Genomic DNA, 20882 nt, shown 5'->3' with positions numbered 1-20882 from the left:
AATGGGGAATCGTAAAAAATAAATAGGAAGTTATCATAAACAAATATATGAATAAACACTGATAAAAAAAAAAAAAATGCAAATTAGAAATTTTAGAAGAATTGACCCTTTTTTTTCACCTAATAATGGCAGTAATAATGCAGTAATTTATTTATTTGCCATTTTATGAGAATACCAAGCAAAATATTTACCCCCTATAGCTATGTCCCAACATTTGAAGTACTCATTTTGGGTGTAATATTTTATAAAGTTTCTTTCAACTTTTATTATTTATAAAAAAATTATTTTTAAATATATTAAATTAAATTTTTATTTTTATTTTTATATTATATAAAAAATAAAATTTATATTTAAAATATTATATTAGTATCTATTTATATTATATCGTATAACTATTTCAATTTCAATAAAAAAATTGTAACTTCTAAACGAACACATAAATTTAAATAAATACTAAACTCCTTCCGCCAAGGTTTTTTACATTACATTAGATTGATTAAAAATAGTGTAAAAATAATTTTATTTTTATTTTTTTAATGTAAAAATAATAATATGATAATAAAGTGAAAATATTTATAAAAAAAAGTGAAAATTTTAAAATAATTATTTTATTATCGAATAATTCAAAATAAAAAAATATATAAAGTATATAAATTGTTTTTTTCTGGAGGGGTGACGCGACTTTTACATATTTACTGATTTATTTATTAATCGAAAAATCCATAAAGTAATTATTGACATTCTTTCTGGGCCATTGAAAGGTCGCAATCAGTGGTCGGACCACAATGGCAGCCCACTGACTACCCTCCATAAAAGGCCCATTCCCTTCATTCTTCTTTTTCACTTTCTCCTTCCATTCCATGCTCTTCTCCTCTCTCTCCTCTCTCTCTCTCTCTCTATCTGCATCTGTATCTGTATCTCTGTGTGTGCGCACTTTTCTTCATGGGGGAAAGGGAACAGATTGCGAAGCAGAAAGGTACTCTGAAACTTACTATTACACTTTTACAAAGTAAGTATGCACCAGATATGATAATATTAATAATAACAAAGTCCCAATCTGCTGCTCGTCATCGATCCTTGAGTTAGATAGATATCAATTTGGAGATCACTTACTCCGTTAATTAATTCATACCACAATAATCGATTTCAATTATATGCAGGGTTTAATTTTGTCGAAAACGTCGCGGATTTTGGCGGATTGGACAACGATAGAAATGGCTGTGGAAGATTTGATGAAAAAATTGGAATCCTTGGGAGTTTTTGTGCGGCAAATTATGCCCAGCAGCTGCGGCTTCATCCATATGGGAATTGTGGCTGCGATTAGTATTTTTGATGGTGCTATCCTAGCTGAGCTTTTGCGAAGATTTTTTTTTTTCTTTTTAATTTTTTTTTTTTTTTAATTTTTGACTTGTTACCTTATACTTTATTTTGTTTTTGATTTGTTCTTGACCTTGTAAGACCTTTTCTTGGCCTTACAAGGCCCGTCCGCTCACCTCTCATTTTTCTTTGGCTATTGATTTTGTTTCCTTTTCTCCGCCCAATTCATATTCTCCTTCCTTGTCTATCCCTCCTGAGCTATATATATATATATTTATCCATTAATGCAATTGAGAAACTTATGGTTGGTATGGTGTTGATTAGATTGGAATGTGGGTGTGTTTGTATGGTGGTGGTGTAGAGCTTTGGATTTTGAAATGGAGGGCATATAAAGGCAGATGTAGAGAGAGTGAGAAGACATTTGATCTGGTGCAATGTATATGGAGTGGCCCCTCTGGTTGAGTGGTTTGGTTTAATTATGTGCTGTGCTGTGGCTGAGAAAGTGGTATGGGAATAAATGTTGTCTGCAGTGATGATGATGATGAGATCAGATCAGATCTCTGCTGAAATGGAATGAACTCTACCCGTGACTTTCTTTTATCCGTCTCTTCTTTCCTCTGCCCACCTACACTGTATTATTGGATCCCCCACCCCCACCCTACCCCTACCCCCATTGTTTCGTTTATGTTTATGTACATGTACATTTGGTGAAAAATGGCTTCTTTTGGTGTTGAATTGAATTAGAGCTGTTCTTGTCTCTTCTGTTTGTGTGGTTCTATGATGTTTTCCAATTTCCATAGTCTTTTAATTTGGTTTCTGTTTTGTTATATTTCTGCCATTTGGGAGCATTTGATAATTGATAGGATAAAGAAGTGGAAATTAAAATGAGGGGGGAAAAAGGCAAAGCCACAGCCGAAGATAGAACTTTGTTTGGACTTTGAAAAATGAAATGCCTTTTTGATAACCGGGCCCCCTGTTTTTTAACCTTTTTTTTTTAAATAATAATAATAATAATAATAATAATTTTATTATTATTTTTGTTTTGACTTGACTTTTGTGAAGAATCAAGATATGTAATTTGGATGGATGATAGATTTGATTAAATTGTGGTCATGATTATGGGTGTGTTTTCTGTTGCCTTAAATTGCGTCTGAGAAGAATAGGGATGCATGAATTTAGTAATGTGATGAGTGGTGTCTGTGATTGAGGTGAAAGTCAAGCTTTTTCATGTAATAAAGTTTAGCACAATAGAAACAATATGATAGTGATTGAAATTGATGTTGGGTATAAATAGTATTTTAAATTTTTGTATTTGGTTGTTTATCTTGGTAGCTTGCCTTGCCTTCCATAGCTTTAAATCAATGACTACTTATTCATCCAACTCAACACAATTAAACTGAATTGAATAACTCTCCATCTACCCCCCTCTTCCCTTCCCAATATAAATGACATCTGAATATTATAATACAACAGGCCAGACAAGATTTTTTACTCTCTTTATGTATAATTTTATATGAATCCATTTCATTATTATAGTTATAGCATATGCATGTACTGTACTATGCTGTGGTTAAAAATTACTAAAATGCAGCTGCTGCACCATGTCACAAGGTAAATTATTATCGTTATTAAAAATTAATAAGCAAAGCACTGGGGATCCCTGAAATTAAGGCAGCAAATAAGGACCCGGCACGCTTATCAAAAGTGACCATTATTATTATTATTATTATTATTTATTTATTTATTATTATTTTTTATGAGGAGTGCTTTGGGTAAACTCGGCAAACTAATATCCATCAAAGTAGACTCGACAGACATGTTAAAGTATTATTATTATTATTATTATTCTTATTCTTATTATAGGCAGGCAGAAATAAAATACCGATACAATTAATAAAGTTATTAACATAGAGTGAGAGAGAGTGGCGAGTCGTGTATTCATTCAAACATTTATAATAGGTGCAAAACCTGCCCTTTCTATCCTTTAAATAAAATTAGGACATTTATGGAATTTTTTATTTTAAATTTTTGTTAGATGGATAGATAGAGCATACGTCAATCTCGCCTAAAGTTGACAAAAATTGACCCGACACGAAATAATTGGATTTAGGTCAAAGATTTTAATCTGATTATGTATACGGGTTGATACGAACCCGACACGATAGTAAACGGGTCGGGTTAGGGTTGAAGCTCTCAACTCGAATCTGACACGACAATCCGATTATAATATATTAATATTGATTAATATATTCATTATATATGTAAAATAATCATAATTTAATAATTTTCTCATAAATTAATTTAAACTATGTTCAATTTTAAATAATTCAACCTAATTTATGTTCAAACCAATAAAAACTAACATAATATGACAACACAACAAAAAATTATTTAATTTAAATCAAGAAATTCGACTTAATTACGTATATGGATCAACACGAGTCAACCTGAACCCGACACGATAATAAGTGGGTCAACCCGAACCCGATACGATAATAAACAAATCGGGTTAGGGTTGAGTAATTTAACCCGTTTAAAGTATTCAACCCAACACGAACCCGACACGAATCGACCAATTGTCAGTTCTAATCTCCCCCCTCCACTCCATTGTCAATAAAGGTAGCAAATTGGACTGGTTCGAATTTGAATTTTTACTGTTTATACTCAATTTGATTTTGAACGGGACCTTAAAATATAGGCCCAAATCGGAGCTGAGTAAAACATATAAAAATTGAACTCACAATCTAAGAGAATTGAGCTACACCCACATTTGAGCATATTCATTTGTTAATATATCTATAACCTAAAATACCGTTAAGTTCAGTGTCTTGTTATTATAACAAAGCACTGCAATATCTATTTTTTATTTTAACTTGCACTTTACTTTCTAATACCAATTTTATCCCTAGAAAATAACAATATAATATAACAAATGTTGTTCGTACTTTACTTATTTTTATATAAACTTACGTTATTTAATTACATACTTCAAAATTTTCCAGTTGTACAAATATTAGAGCAATGTACTTTGAAATTTTTATTTGTATACCGAAATTAGTTACAAAGATTAAAATAAATTTTTTTTTTTTTTTAATAAAACCCACCTATCCACGTTGTTGCTCGATTTATTTCTTCCATAAACACTTTTCCTTCCACTCTGCCTCTCGTCGCCGAAGCACTCGATTAAAAAAATTGCTGCCGAGCCTTCCCGAAGAAAGCTTCGCCATTGTCGGATGTCTCCCCTCACTGCCGAGAGCTCCGATCCCGCTCAAAATGTCGATAAAGACATACTTCTCAACACAAAACTCAAAAAAGTAAGTTCAAGTTTATGTTTTTTTTAGAATCGATTTTTTGAGTTTGTGGTGTGCTTGTATTTATTTTATTTGTGCCTCGGTTGGGTTTGTACAAGTCTCGGTGCTAAATCATTTTACTTTGCAATGTAACACACCATCGAGTCGATTATGAGTTATTTTGATATATTTGAAATTGTAAATAATTTTGTTGTCTATAAAAGTACATTCATTTGCATTTTTGTAGGTTTATATTTATAGTAAAGTGATTGAAATGTAAGAGGAAACCAAAAAAAGGGGAAAAGACAATAGTAAGAAGAATAAATAAACAATCAAGGTTAGTGAATTATTTGTACGTAACTTTATTCTTTTTTGTATGTACCTCCATTATTATGTAGAATATATTACTTGTGTTCACTAAAGTACGTCTATCCTTTATGAATATACCTTCGTTCTGACTGAAAATATTCTAAAAATAAGATTATATGGTTAGGTATACAATATGTGTGTTTCGATTAGCATCGTGTGTAAGTACTGCTTGATGATAATGAAATAGAAGATGAACAGACCATTGTTGCCGATCACCAAAGTAGGAGTTGTACGATGCTCTAATTAATATTGTGGTAGATGATGGAATTTTAAAGAGAAGACCAAAACGACATGCAATTTTCTTGCGAATTTCAATATATGACATATGCTAGCATGTGTTCTATATATTTATAGTTTTCGAAAATTTCAAACACTCTAACAAATTGTCAATTGCAGGGCTACTGTATGAAACAATGGATTAGTATGCATAACGTCTAAAGCAGTGATCGACCTGTTATTAGATGATAGTATCCATGGTGAGATTGACGATGCTATCGATGATGCCAAAGCTTATAAGGCAAAAATTGCTGCAAATATTTTATTGGGGGGCCCTAAAGAGGCTATCGAATACAATTTGTATGTGATTTTTATAGATGAATTGGAGAATAGCCTGGATTTGTAGCATGTGGTTCTTAAATTGATTACTTAGTCGTTAATGATATATTTTGCCAGATACTTTATTGATCATCATAGAATCTAATTTAACGTATAATATTTTAAGAGGTTGTCTATGTATACTTTTATTTTGGTAATATATACGTATGCATACTTGATATGTAATCCAAAATTTCTAATATTACCCCTGTTCAAAATTTCTACACTCAGATCACGTGAGAATATGTACTGGAAGAAAATACGTACTCATATAAGTAATAATATACTTCGGTTTGTAAAATTTCATTGTTGGGTTTCAAAAAACCTTTAAGTGGAAACCACATACCTGCACTGATGAACACATTTCATGTATGTATCAATAATGACTATGATTTACATGTACACATAAATAACTAATATATTTCGTACATTGTAGGAAGGTCCAATAATTTATAAAATATCATTGAAGGATTGAAGATTACTCTAATATTCAAATTGTTGTATACGCACACACTCCCCAATAGTTTTGTCATGCATGAAAAAATAGCTACGATTACACACCTATTATATTGTTATGATAGTGTCATTGGTTTATATGACTCCATTTAACAATAATTAATTGAGTTGTTGTATATGATCTAAATTTCTAAATAATGAATATATCTCAGTTATACCATATACAAATCAGAATGCAGTTGAAAATCATAGAATCATTGAAATTTTAAGGATAAAACTTTGTGTATATTTATATACTTGTACATTGCTACGATATACTTTTATATATTTGATACATACTTCAGTTGTATTAGTATATAAATCAATCATTACTTTATAAACTCATTTCACATTATAAGATGCCTCATCAATAAGTATATACTTGTTATAGACAATTGGATGCTCATATGTATAATTCATGTACTTCCAAAGAATAAAATGATGATTATGTAATATATATGCAACTCAATTAAACCGAAAAGATTATATAGTTATTTGTTCAATTATATTTAAATTATGTCTTTGCAACATATTCTAAACCTTAAATTATAAATTTTAACATTTAACCTTAACCTTTAACTTATAATTTGAAACAATATATACTTTATATATATATATATATATTCTACCACAATATCATTATAAAAATTAAATTATATACTTTAAATCATGAGAGTAGCTTGGAAGGCTAGGGGTTATAGTCGACGTCGATTAAATCTTACATTTTTAATTCAAAATCATAAACTCTAAAACTTATGTTTAAAATCTAAATAATGTGTGATATAATATTATGAAAATATTATAGATTATGTACATACCATTTACTAAAAAATGATTATTTTTTTTTTTTCTCTCTATCAAACTTTTGTAATAATAAATGCATCTCAATGATATTATATGCTAGTATATTAAGAGGGATATCGCTAAAAATTAAATAATCATATAAGTTTTAAGAGTTTGTATATATATATATATAGGAAAATTGCAAAAAATATCCAACACGTATACCTTCTTATCATTTTTGTCCTGTATTTATCTCGCTGACAAATATATTCCACATGTTTGCAAAAATCGTTATTTATATCATTTGGCCACGCGTGGCTGTGCGTGGTGCGAATGTCACGCGCGAGCAAAGAAAATAAATAACGATTTTTGTAAACATGTGGGATATATTTTGCTAGCGAAATAAATAAAAAACAAAAGTGATAATAGAGTATAAGTGTGAGATATTTTTTGCAATTTTCTCCTATATATACTTATATATCAATCATATATACTTATGTATACATATTACATACTTTCTAGTTTTTAGTATATACCTATGTTAATAAACTTATGTCATAATATTATATGTCTTCAATAGTTATATGTATATATCTTGAACACAATTAGATGCTCATATTTATTATTTATGTACTTTGGTAAAATCATATAGATGATCGTATAATATATGTGTATTGCGATCACATTGTATAGATTGTGTGGTCATCTATTCAATTACACACCTTCATTACTATTGTGATCATATCACAGATTATAAATCTTAAACTTTGAACTTTAAACCAAAAAACTTAACATTTGAAAAAGGTTAAGAAAAAAATCGATGATATACATTAGAAACTTTATTCTTCAATAAACTGTTATTTTCTTTGTTTCCACTAAAAAAAAAAAAAAATCACCATTTCATAGATTCAACTCTATAATACTGTCGGAGATATTATAAACAAATATATAAGAAAATTTTCTTGTGCTATATTTGATCCTTAAAATAAAGACATTGACATACCTTACTGTGTGTTCCTTAGAGATAAAGAAGTGCACCGGGGGAAACAAGAAGATTGAGTTTGTATTTCTGCACACCTAGGTCAAAATACATTTGATAATCTATATAGATACAAGACAATTAATTGAGTACTCTCGGTAATTGTCTCGAAACTTTTGCTGTGGCCATTTTATTGTGACAATCTAGAAAGTCACGGAATAGCGAGACAAATTATCTTGTCTAATTGAACGAGAGAATATCGTGACAACATATTGTCTCGAAAATACTTACAACCATCGTTGAGATTGTATTGTCTCGAACAATCGTGATAATTTCTAAGACTATATTTTGTTTCCAATTGTTGTGATAATTTTAGTGAATATATTTTGTCTCGAACGGCCGTGAAATTTTTTGAGACTACTTTGTCTCAAATTGCCGATATAATTTTCAAAAATATGTTATCTCAAACAGCCATGACAATATTTGAGATTATACTATGCAAAAAATCATAACAATATCCGAGACGACGTTTTATCTCCAAATCGAGACTATATGTTGTCTTGAACAATCATAATAATAACCACAAAGATATTTTGTGTTAAATAACTATGATAATAATCGAGACCGTATACTATATTTTATCTAAAAATAATTGTAGCAATATCCGAAACTATAACTTATATCGAACAACCGTAACAATATTTGAGGTTGTATATTGTATTGTATTTCAAATAATTATAGAAATATACAAAATTAAAATTTATACAATATAATGCCAAAATAAAGGGTAAACTGTTTTTTTAGTTTCGTAACTGAACTCCTTATCATTTTAGTCTCGTAAATGGAGCCTGTTGCAAACTAGTCCCATAAGTGAAAGATTTTTGCTGTTTTAGTCCTCCGGCGCCGGAGACGCTCGCGTGGCTCGTCGGAGGCTACGTGTCCGCCAGGTTAGCAATACCCGGCGGAGACGTGGATTTTATTATTTTTGTTTTGTTTTGTTTTTTTTTTATTTTTTTTTAAAATTGATTTTAAATTTTATTTGTCTTTTTAATTTTTTTTTATTTGGCCCAATTGAAAAAAATAAAAAATAAAATCCACGTATCCGCCAGGTATCGCTGACCTGGCAGGACACTTGGCGGACACGTGGCTTTCGGCGAGCCACGAGGGTGTTTCCGGCGTCGGAGGACTAAAACAACGAAAATTTTTCACTTATGGGACTAGTTTGCGACATACTCCATTTACGGGACTAAAATGATAAGGGGGTCTAGTTACGGGATTAAAAAAGCAGTTTACCCCCAAAATAAATTATTATTTTGGTTAATTCATTCCTCGTTACATTTCCACCAAAATGAGTGCATGCCAATATCATAAAATAAAGTTATTATTTCAAATAATTATACAGCACTTCACAAAAACACACAATAACTATGAAACATCATTTTAGTTGTCTTTCCACGTGATCTTCGCTCTGGCCCTCGACTTGACGACTAAATAAATCCTCCCTATGCAATTATGGATCAACAACATTATTTGGAGATGCTCGAACAAAATTATTTGGATATCTGAATGTGACTTGTTAAGAATTTCCTATATATATATAAAATATTATAAAAATTTTACAAAATTATACAATATAAAATATTACAAAGTGAATAAATTACCTTAACTTTAATAGCCAATTTGGATGCATACATGTCATTTGGTTCGCACTAACAATTTTGGTGAATTTCAAAGTAAGAAAGTATTCAACTTAAATCCAATTTCTACGAGTAATTCCTATACTGATGTATACAAATCAATTGAATAGAATAACTATTATAATAACACTTAGTAAATATATACTATTTATTTAACATATAAATTAGGGAAAATTGCAAAAAATATATCACACGTATAACCCATTATCATTTTTGTTTTTGTATTTATCTCGCTGGGAAAATATATCCCACATGTTTGCAAAAGTCGCTATTTCTATCCTTTGACCGCGCGTGGCTGCGCGTGATCGCGCATGGTGTGAATGTCACGCGCAGGAAAATGGACTTTTGTAAACATGTGAGATATATTTTGCTAGCGAAATAAATACATGACAAAAGTGATAATGGAGTATAAGTGTGAAATATTTTTTGTAATTTTCTCTATAAATTATTTTAAGCATATAACCATTTTTTGGAAAAAACAAGTAGCAGTTATCTAATAAGTCAAAAAATTATTACTTATAATTAAAGTTTTTTACTGCAAAAAAAACATGTTCAACTACAATCATATTTTCTCGACCTATCTCATATTTCCTTTACATATATTTTTTTATTTATCTCAAATTTTTTCAATAAGAATATGAAATAGTTAAGAGTTGATTAGCATACCAGATATGCTGCTGGTTGTAGAGCTGTTAACGATCCGAGCCGAGCCGAGCTGAGCCAAATTTTAAGTGTTCGTTAACGTTCGCGAATAAGGCTCGGGCTCGTTCGTAAGCTTAGGAGCTCGTTCGTAGTGTTCGAGCTCGGCTCGTTAAGAATTTTTGTTGTTTGAACTCGTGTTCGTGTTCGGCTCGTTTAGGCTCAATTAAGCTCGTTCGAGTTCGTTCGAGTTCGTTTGTTTTATTTTTTTAAATTTATATATAAATTATAAAGAAAATTTAAAATTATTTTATTTATATATTTTAAATTAATATTTTATTTATTTATAAATTATAATTTTATATGTATATATAATATTTATAATAAATATATTATTTAAACGAACGTTCGCGAACGTTCACGAACAAAGCTCAGACTCGTTCGTTAACCAAACGAGCCTATTTATGTTGTTCGGCTCGGCTCCTTAATGTTCGCGAACGAGCTTTAACAGAGCCGAATCGAGCTGAGTTCACGAACGACTCGATTCGTTTAACAGCTCTAGCTGGTTGTAACGGTTCTTCTCTTTCTTCTTAGAAGTAGCCACGAGCTTAGCGCGCCTGGTAGCAGCCTCCTATGCAACACCTTTGAGGCCGCACCCATTTCTTTATTAAATTTCTTGAAATAAAAAATAATAGAATCATACAATATATATATCATTAAAGACATAAATATTGCAATATATCCAATAACATATATACATATCATAGAACATATATAAATCTCGCTATTCATAGAAAAAAAAACAAATCTGCATATTTTCGAATTAAATAAAAAAGTTTTGCAAAATATAAATAAAAATAAAATCCTCACCATATAATTAAAAAAAAGTAAAAAATCATATATAAATCCTGCAAATTATTTATATTATCATTCTACTCTCTCTATGCATTTTGACATATTGCAAAATATACGAAAATAAATAAATGGAATGAGAAAATATTGACAAAGAAAAGTATATATATATATATAAACTATCAAAAATAAAAAAGAACACAAAGAAATTCAATACTAAAAATTTTGATGGTGATGGTGGTGGGTCCAGTGGCGGTAGCAACAGAGAGGTCCGGTGGCAGCGACAGCAGAATCAAATTGGGAGATGGTGGATCCAAAGGCGGCAAGAATAAGATGGTCTGCCGGAATTGTTTGGTAAGAGTAAAGTAGCAGTTCAATGAGATTGAGAAACAATCTAGTTAATGTGAAAGTGGATAAAAACAATGGGAATGTGAAAAATAATTAGTTGAAAAAGTCATGCCTAACAATATTGTATGTATTTTGGATAAGATATTTATCTATTTTAATTTAAATTTTATTTATGGATAACTAGATTTGATTTTAAAAATACATAATATTTATTCTTCCCAAAGATGTTTTATTATTAAATGATTAGATTTTAATTTGATATTTATAGAAATATAAATGATATATATTTAAGTTGTATAAATTTTAATTATATTTGATTTATTAAATTTTATCACGTTTGACTAATCAAAATAGAATATAGTAATTTATTTACTTTCCTTTAAAAATTATTTATGAACATACTATATTTTAATATAAGTTAGTGTATTCAAAATATTGTATATATAATTTTTTTATATATTAAAAAAATAATATAAAACGATTTTTATAATGATATTTATACTAGTATACAAATTAAAATTAACTAATACTATACAAATAAAAGAAATTGAATTGGAAAAAATCACACCAAAACTGCAACTATTATTATCAAATAACATGGAATTAGTCGTATTATTAATCCGTAGCAAAAATAAAAAAAAAAATAATAATTGACGTCACCTTCTGCACATAAAGAAAATAATAATAAAACTGAGACCTAGAAATCGGTGCCACATCAAGTAAATTGGATAAAAAAAAAAAAAAAAGAAGTTAAGGACCAAAATTTTGATTAAACAAGATCGAGTAGTCATACAAACCAAATTTTCTATAACTTGATTTAAAAGAAAATTACTTTCGGAATATTTTTTTCAATTTATTTCGAGAGAATTCAAACTCTCGAAATATTTATCGTAATTTATTTTGAGATAATTTCGACTCTCGGATATATTTTGCAACTTATTTTGAGACAATGGATACTTTCGGATTATTTTAGTGACCCATTTCAAAACAATTCATACTCTCAAAATATTTTTTACTATTTTCTTTTAGACAATTCAAATCTCGAAATATTTTGTATGACTTATTTTGGGACAATCTATACTCTAGGAACATATTTTGTAAGTCATTTCGAGATAACATATATTCTCGGATTACTTTCGTGACTCGTTTTGAGATAATTTATACTTTCGAGATATTTTTCGCAATTTATTTTGAGAGAATGAAAATCTCAGAATATATTTTTTCATTTATTTCGAGACAATTCATACTCTCGGAATACTTTTCGAAACTTATTCCGAGACAATTTCTACTCTCGGTGGTGTTTGAGACAAATATGTAACAATATATTGTCAGCAAATTACTTTCGAGATTATGGTCGAGATAAATTGTCACACTGATGTCTCAAACCATGGTTAAGACACTAATTTGTCTAAAAACAAGGTTCCGTGACACAAGATTGTCTCGGCGTTTTTTTTCGAGACAATTTTCCGAGATAAATTGACAGTTTTGTAGTAGTGGATATTCACGAATATATCTTATGTTTGCCAATTATTGAGATTTAGAATTGTTGGACATTGGCATGCGGTTTGATTTCATACAAAATGAATCAACTGATAGGAAAGAATTTGAGGAATAAGAGGAATAAATGTAATATTGTCTTTTTAAAAAATAAGGATAATAATGGAAGAAAAAATTAAATGGGGAGTAATATATAAGAAATTAACAAAAGTAAGCAGTGCAGGTTAATGGAAATAGAGGAAGTGGGTGAATATAAATAATTTTTACAACAACGAGATTTAAATCCAATTTTTTTTTTAAATTTAAAATATTTAATTTTAATAAATGGGATAGACATAGCCTGATCTTTATAGGCTTAGGTTCGGTATGATTCATCATTTTTGTTTGGCTGATAGAACATGAATTTTTTTTAACATGTTTTTTTTTAGGCCTAAACATATTCCGTGTGCAGAATTCAAATTTGATTTTCGAACAATATTTATTTTTTTCTACTCGAACTGCCAATCACCAGCACTCCTCATATCGTATTGGAGAATGTTCGTTCGTTCACTCGAAATTTTTTAAGTCCAAATATAACTATAAGTAACCCTTCCTACCACAATATTACCTATTGCTCACAAATTCTAATTAGGGTAAATTATATAATAGTTCGTTGTATTTTCATAAAAATGCACAAAATATCATATGTTTTATTTATTGTGTGAAACACCCTTGTGTTAATATACAATTTGTTCGAAACACCATCCTTGTCCAAAAATGATGTTTGGTTCTAAATAAAGACCTAAATTTGTAAGTTTTACACAAATAAAAAATGTAAAATGTCTTACATATTGGAGACAAATTGTTATCCGATTTTTACAAAAATTATAAAAATAAATAAGTGATAATTTATTCATTTTATTCAAAAAAATTATTTAAGATATTTTACGTTTTTTATTTGTATAAAACTTTCGCAATTTAGGTCTTTATTTAGAACCAAACATCATTTTTGGACAAGGAGGGTGTTTTGTGCAAATTTACATTAACACAAAGGGGTTTCATGCAATAAATAAAACATAGGGTGTTTTGTGCATTTTTACGAAAATACAAGTGGATGTATAATTTACCCTTCTAAGTATTATCTCATTCTAGCTAGTAAGATAGTAGTCTTGAGTTCACTAAATTGGTATTGTTCTATTCTCTTTCTTTATTGTGCAGGTCATATATATATATATATATAACAGAATAAGAATGTCTAGAGTCTCTATTTAATACTCTCTAAAATTTCTAGGATTACCTATATTTTATAGGATAATAATTACGGTATGCATTCTCATACAACTACTATCGTAATTATGCTACACATTCCAATGTAGTTAACACTCTCCCTTAAGTTGGTGCATAGATATTAGTCATACCTAACTTGCTACACAAGTGATTAATTCGATACCAGTGTAGTGGTTTGGTGAAGAGAAATGCTAGTTGATCTTCTATCCGAATGAATTCTATAGTAATTATATTATATTGTATCTTTTCTCGCACAAAGTAACAGTCAATTGAATGTGTTTGGTGCATTCATGGAAAAATTGGATTAGAAGTGATATGCATGGTGGTTTGATTATCACAATAGAGCTTAGGTGGAGTTGTAGCCTTCATTTTGATTTCTTTTAAGAATTGAATAATCCACATTATTTCGTGTGTACCTTGGGTCATACTTTGATATTCAAATTCCCCGTCGGAACGAGAAACTGCACTTCACTTTTTGTTTTTTTAGAAATCAGATTCTCTCCAACAAATACACAATAATCACATGTGGACCTTCGATCATCTTTAGAGCCTGCCTAGTCAGCATCTGTTGAACACTCTATCCTCATATATCTATAGTTTTGGTATAAGATCCCGTGACTTGGAGCCCTTTTTAAGTAACATAGAATATGTTCCTAAGCCAACCACTATCATTAATAGGAGAGGACATAAACTGACTAACGATACTTACAAGGTATGCAATATCTGGCCGAGTGATTGTAATATAATTTAGCTTCCCAACTACCCTTATGTACCATTCAAAGTCTTCGAATGGTTTTTCCTCTTTTGTCAAGTGAGTGTTTGGAACCATGGAAGTCTTGCAGGGATTTGTGCTCAACTTTCTTGTCTCAACCACTAGGTCAAACACACATATTCGTTGAGATATATATATATATATATTATTTTAAAGACTTTTACTCCCAAGAAATACTTAAATTTTCCAAACCCTTCGTCTAAAATTGACTTTGAAAATAATTTTTTAGTGATGCAATATCCATTGTCATTTTAAGTTATAATTATACTATCTACATATACTACCAAAACAATAATATGTGAGTTGGACGATTTCTACAAAATGGAGTGATTAGATTTTCCCTTCACCATACCATACCACTCAAGAGCATGACTAAATTTGTCAAACCATGCACAAGAGCTTTGTTTCATATAATGAAGAGATTTTCACAAATGACAAACCTGTGGCCGCCTATTCTCCTCCTTAGCAAAAAATCCATGAGGTTACTCCATGTAAATCTCTTCGTCAAGATTTCCATGCAAAAAAACATTATTAACATCTAGCTAATGAAACAACTAACTATATGTAGCAGCCAAAGATAAAAATAGGCAAACTGAAGTGAGGTTGGCCATCGAAAAAAATATGTTTAAAATAGTCAATGCCATATACCTGTGCATATCCCTTAGCAACCATACATGGTTTCAATCTTGTAATGGATCCATCCAGATTACTCGTAATGACAAACACCCACTTACAACCGATTTTTCTTCTCGAACAAAAACACATATCCCTTTTGAATGCAAAAATGCCCAGGAAAATACATTTTAATAAATTTGGGTCAAGTTTAATAACATTTGGATCCGTATTTCGAACAAAACATATTTAACCAAATATTTTTGGAGACAATGGATAAACAGTTTGTCCGGAAAGACGATATGAGCGGGTGACTGACCATTAAGAATAAATGATGACATCCAATAAATATTAAAAGCGGTGGGGATAGCATCGGCCCAAAAATATTTAGGGACATTCATGTGAAATAGAAGAGTATTGGGTGTTTCGAGTAAGTGCTTATTTTATCGTTTGACATCACCATTTTGGGTTGGAGTGTCAACCCACTAAGTTTGATGTATAATACAATTTTATTTCATAAAGGACTTGAATGAATTAGAATAATATTATTTAGCATTGTTACTATGTAGGATTTTGACTTGAAGATCAAATTGGGTGCGAATTTCAACATAATTTTTGAAAATATGAAAACCATGTCGCATGAAGAAAATCTAGGTCATTCAAGAATAATCATAAAAAAATGTAAAAAAATATTTAAACCCTTATTTAGAAGACATGAGATATGGACCTTAAACATCCGAATGAATATGGTCGATAAAAGCCTAGACATGATTAATCTCCCTAGGATTCAAAATGACACGATGATGTTTAGCAAACCTGACATTATTCATAATTGAACAAAGAAAATTTTCTAAAACTAGGATATATTATTTTCATTTTCTGAAGAAAAGAGTGACGTAACCAACAATGAGCTTCAAAGGAGGTTACAATATATATACAGTGATGAGCTTACGGATTGAACTGTCAAGAGTATACAATCCACCTAACTCATATTCCTTGCCAAGTATCCTCTTCATCTCCAAATCCTGGAAAACATAATATCTAGGAAAGAATGTCACGCTACATTGTAAGACACATATGATTAGACTAACGGAGATTAAATTAAAGGAAAAATTTAGGTATGTTTAAGACAATGGATAACAAAATAGTTGGTGTAATATCCACAGTTTTTAGCCCAAAAATTTGGGTAGTGGATCCATCTCCAAGGCCAAGGGTAATTAGGGATTAAGAACAATATAATTGATAAATCGAGAAAATATTAAGATTACCTATCATATGATTTGTGGCTCTTGAATCAATGACCCAAGAGTCGGAGGATATGATGAGACATATACTGGAGTTACCTAGGTTGTCCATAGCCGGGATAAAGTATATTTATGTGTTTGGTTCTCTTGAGACATGAATAACTTAGAGTTTCGACCTTCCGAAGATGCTATACGGGCGAATCGGTTCTTCTGCACATTGAGCTACAACTTTCTACAATATTTTTTTAACATGCTCTAGCTTTTTGCAATAGTGATATATGACGTTCGGATTACTCTTATATGTTCCTTGTCGATTTTCACTTTTGCATTCCTTGTACTCTTTTTTGCTCAACAAGGCTCCATTGGAAGAGACTAGACGGGAGTCGGTTCAGAGAAGTTTAGAGAATATTCACCAGAGAATTGATTTCAAAGCTCCCTAGTATTTGAGATTTTACTGGTTCATACTCGCTTCGCAATCCAGCCAAGAAACTTATAATGGTCATTTGTTCATTGCTTTTGTTTATCTCTAATATCGGCACAAAAAAAAGGTAGGAGTTCATTTAGCTCTTCATATGCCATTTTGAAGTCTATGAAATAATTCACAAGGGATTTGTCTGCTATTTCAGCCCGATAAAAAGCCTTGCACATATCATATATTCGGGTAACATTCCTTATACCCGAGTATAATAACTCCAAATATTGAATCAAGTCTTTGACAATATTGCAGTGACTCACCAAACCGTAGACTTTGACATCAACATCGAATTTATGATCTGTAGGAATAACCTTGCATAATCCCAAAACCGTATCCTCTTCTCCTTTTCACCGGTAGTTGGATCCTCCTCCAAATGATCATCCTTCTCAATATTTAGCAAGTATAATTTCACGGTTTTGCTCCACTCCAAGTAATTTGATCCACTAACTTTGTATTCGCTAATTTTGAACGTAATCGGAGCAACTTCAGAGACAAAAATAGGTTTTTCCTCACTCATGATCGGTTTGTGGAAAGAACAATCTGAAATTGTTGCTAATCTGGAACAACATGCTGGAACGTGACTTTAGGAATCTTTCCAATGAAAAAATTTGGATTCCACCAAACCCCTGTAATTGGACACGCTTGAATATGAGAGCAATAATTTGGAACTAAATTCACACCCACCGGAGCAAAATCCATGCCCAACCAAAGCACTGGACACCGCCCTAGAATCACCGAATGTCGTCGCACACGCCGGTACGTGAATCTAGCCTGAAAAATTTGTTGTGTGCTCAACTCACACGCTTTCTGGGATCTCGCCAGACCGCCGCCATCGAGGTCGCCTGCCACCGCCAAACATCCATTCGTCTTCCCTAGGATTAGACTGTTCGTTGCCCTAAGATCTTCTCTGAAACTCTAATACTATGTATACGGGTATTGTTTTATTCTCTTTCTTCATGAGTGTAGGTAATTTATATATATATATAAACAGAGTAAGCTATTAACATGTGTTTCATGAGAGACCGCATAGGATCCGTAATTTGTAAGGGTCTATTAATATATATATAATATTACAATAAATATGAATAGTAGATATAAATATAAAAGTAGAATAATACTATTATTTTAGTGACGTGAAAAATTAATAATACTAATTAAGGGCATAATTGTAATTACAATTATATTTGCCCTATTATAAATAGGCTAGAGTTAGGTCCCCAAGATCAGCGCGCCGTAAAAGAGACCTGATTCTCCCTGCAGTTTCTACTCCTCACCCGTCAAGGACAGAAAGGAAGCCGACACCCTGATCTTGGAAGACCAAACCTTTAATAACCCAAGATTCGTATATGGCTTCATCTTCAGGTATGCTTCCGCTTTAAGGATCAGACATTTAAATTCAACAATTGGTATCAGAGCATGTTGAATTATTGATTTTTCTTGGTTTTCTTTTGTATCCAATTAGTTTTCTTATATTCGGTAAAAGAAAACAAGTATGGATTGCGATGTGACAGCCTTGCATTCTTTCACTGCGTCGTAATTAATTAAAGCATCTGATAACTTGTTTTTTTGTATTATTTAATCTGGTACAGATCACAGGGAATTTATATTCGAAAATCAGTGAGTGGACGTTTATAGAAAAACGATCAGATATAGTAATTTTTGTGGGTGTAGACCCTGACTAGTTATCACAATTATTTATACTCTTTTTACTGGTGAGTTTCCAGGTCGAACACAAGGATTTTAAGTCATGAATTTCAACGGTGAAAATCTTGAAAGAGCAACGAGAAAAATGCGGGAAGGGATCCGGTTGCAGCGGATCCAAAAGCTAGACAATAGAAAGTAGTAAGTAAAGCGTTAAAAATAAAGTGAGCGGAAGTGAGCGAAGCGAGGGCGGAAGAGGAAGTGCCAACGGTAACCAGATGATCGGGACATGAGCAGAAGTTGGGACCAGATGAACGGGACATGGATGAATGGTGGTTACCGAGTGAACGGGACATGAACGAGCGGCACATTATATGTATATATATATATGAGCGATAAAGAGTGAAGGAGAGATATTGTGTATGAACTGTGCATTACTAAATGGATAGATTTCCCTAGATGTAGTGAGCGAGCGATGTAAATATGCTATCGAAAATATATATATTTTACGGATGCGGAGAGAAAGGGGTAATGTAATTATATAAACTGAATGTAAAGAATTCATAACACTGAAATTTGACCTTAAGGAATTTACAACAAGACTTCAATGACACCCAAAATCGAGACATTATAAGAAAGAAACCCTACTGTCACTAGGAATCTCTGTGACCTAATAGACCACCGACTATGCCCCATTATTTTTTCCAATATCTGCTTCATTAGTGGGTTTACCCTTCTGCTACCTCTTTTTAATCAAAATTGAATTCAAGACAGTAGTTAAGCAGGTCGACAAGGCTCCCGCGTACTTAACTACATTGAACTACCTTCAGACCGCTTTTGGCGCATAACAAGGCTCAAATAATTAATTATTCTCTTGCTCTAAACTAGTGAAATGAAATTCTCTAAATTCAAACTTTATATAAGTGTGTAAAAAGTTGGAAGAAATGAGGATGAAGAATTGAATGATATTTCATTATCTACTACGAAAACAGGAAAAGACTAAAGCTACAAAGCTGTAAACGAAAACAGTAATCTAATCTAAGAAAGCTGTAAAGACTTGGCCAAAGGAAAAGGGAAACCCCTACTCCCTCGGCCATTCCTGTGGAGAACTCCCTTACAGGGTTGGAGCTCTCGAGGATAGGAAGACGACTTGCTTGCGAAAAGTAATTGCTAAGAGTAATTTTTAATCGAAGTATCGATTTCTTTTTGTAAAGATATCTGGCCTTACTTGTAGCAGGTGGAACGGGGCGGTTGCAATCGGTTGCTGGGCGGTTCCAACCGCTGGGCAGTTAGGTGGTTACTGGTAGTTATTCTGTTGAAGCAGTTGCTGGCCATAACTCCCAGGACGCTCGCTTTGATTGCATTGAACTGTAAGGGCTCAGATCTTCCTCGCTTTTCTGGAGAGCTGGAGGGCATCAGTGCAGCTAGGCTCGCTTGTGCTGGCTGGAAATGAAATTGTTGTACCACTGCAGTTGGAACACTTAGTTGGAATCTGGTGATACTCTGTAGCGGTGGGCGTCTGGGCTGTCACTTGCAAGCGGGAGAGGCTGTCGTTTGCGGGCGGTGAAGGCGGCCGCTTGCCTCTCATGGCTTAGTATTTTTCAGGAATTATTCTGGGCGCTTACGAGCGGAGGTGGCTGTCGCTTGTGGCGTCTGCCTTAGCTTTTCTGGCACCAGACTACCGCTTAAAAAGGGAAAAAATCGTTAATAATCTAAACAACGAGTTCTGGATCATGCCAAGCGATATAGATCAATAATGTATGCCATTAATGAGTCATTGTGATGGTTTTTATACATAAATTCAATTAATACACAGTTTCTTCAAGCTAAGAATATGCTCATATTTGGAGTAATCAAACCTCCTCACACTAAACCTTTGTTCGTCCTCGAACAAACTGCATTAAAAGATCAAGAGGTTATATTGTTCACTGCAATTAAGAAGTGTTAACAATCAGTGCCATGATTGTGAATAAAGTGAATCTCAAAACAGGAACAAAGAAGCCATAAGTATT

General features: G+C 31.7%; 1 long non-coding RNA gene across 1 annotated transcript; it reads left to right on the top strand.

Annotated features, from left to right (window-relative positions):
- The first annotated feature begins 830 nt into the window (after positions 1-830).
- On the top strand, positions 831-2075 carry LOC127250143 (uncharacterized). Its single transcript, XR_007838577.1, has 2 exons — positions 831-976; positions 1161-2075. It is a non-coding gene; the product is annotated as an uncharacterized LOC127250143 (long non-coding RNA).
- Positions 2076-20882: the final 18807 nt, after the last annotated feature.

The sequence above is a fragment of the Andrographis paniculata genome, unplaced genomic scaffold (assembly GCF_009805555.1).
Source record: "Andrographis paniculata isolate CXL003 unplaced genomic scaffold, ASM980555v1 Contig37END, whole genome shotgun sequence".
In the NCBI taxonomy this organism is placed as follows: Eukaryota; Viridiplantae; Streptophyta; class Magnoliopsida; order Lamiales; family Acanthaceae; genus Andrographis; species Andrographis paniculata.
The sequence above is the reverse complement of the archived record's forward strand: the minus strand, read 5'-3'. Positions and strand labels throughout refer to the sequence as shown.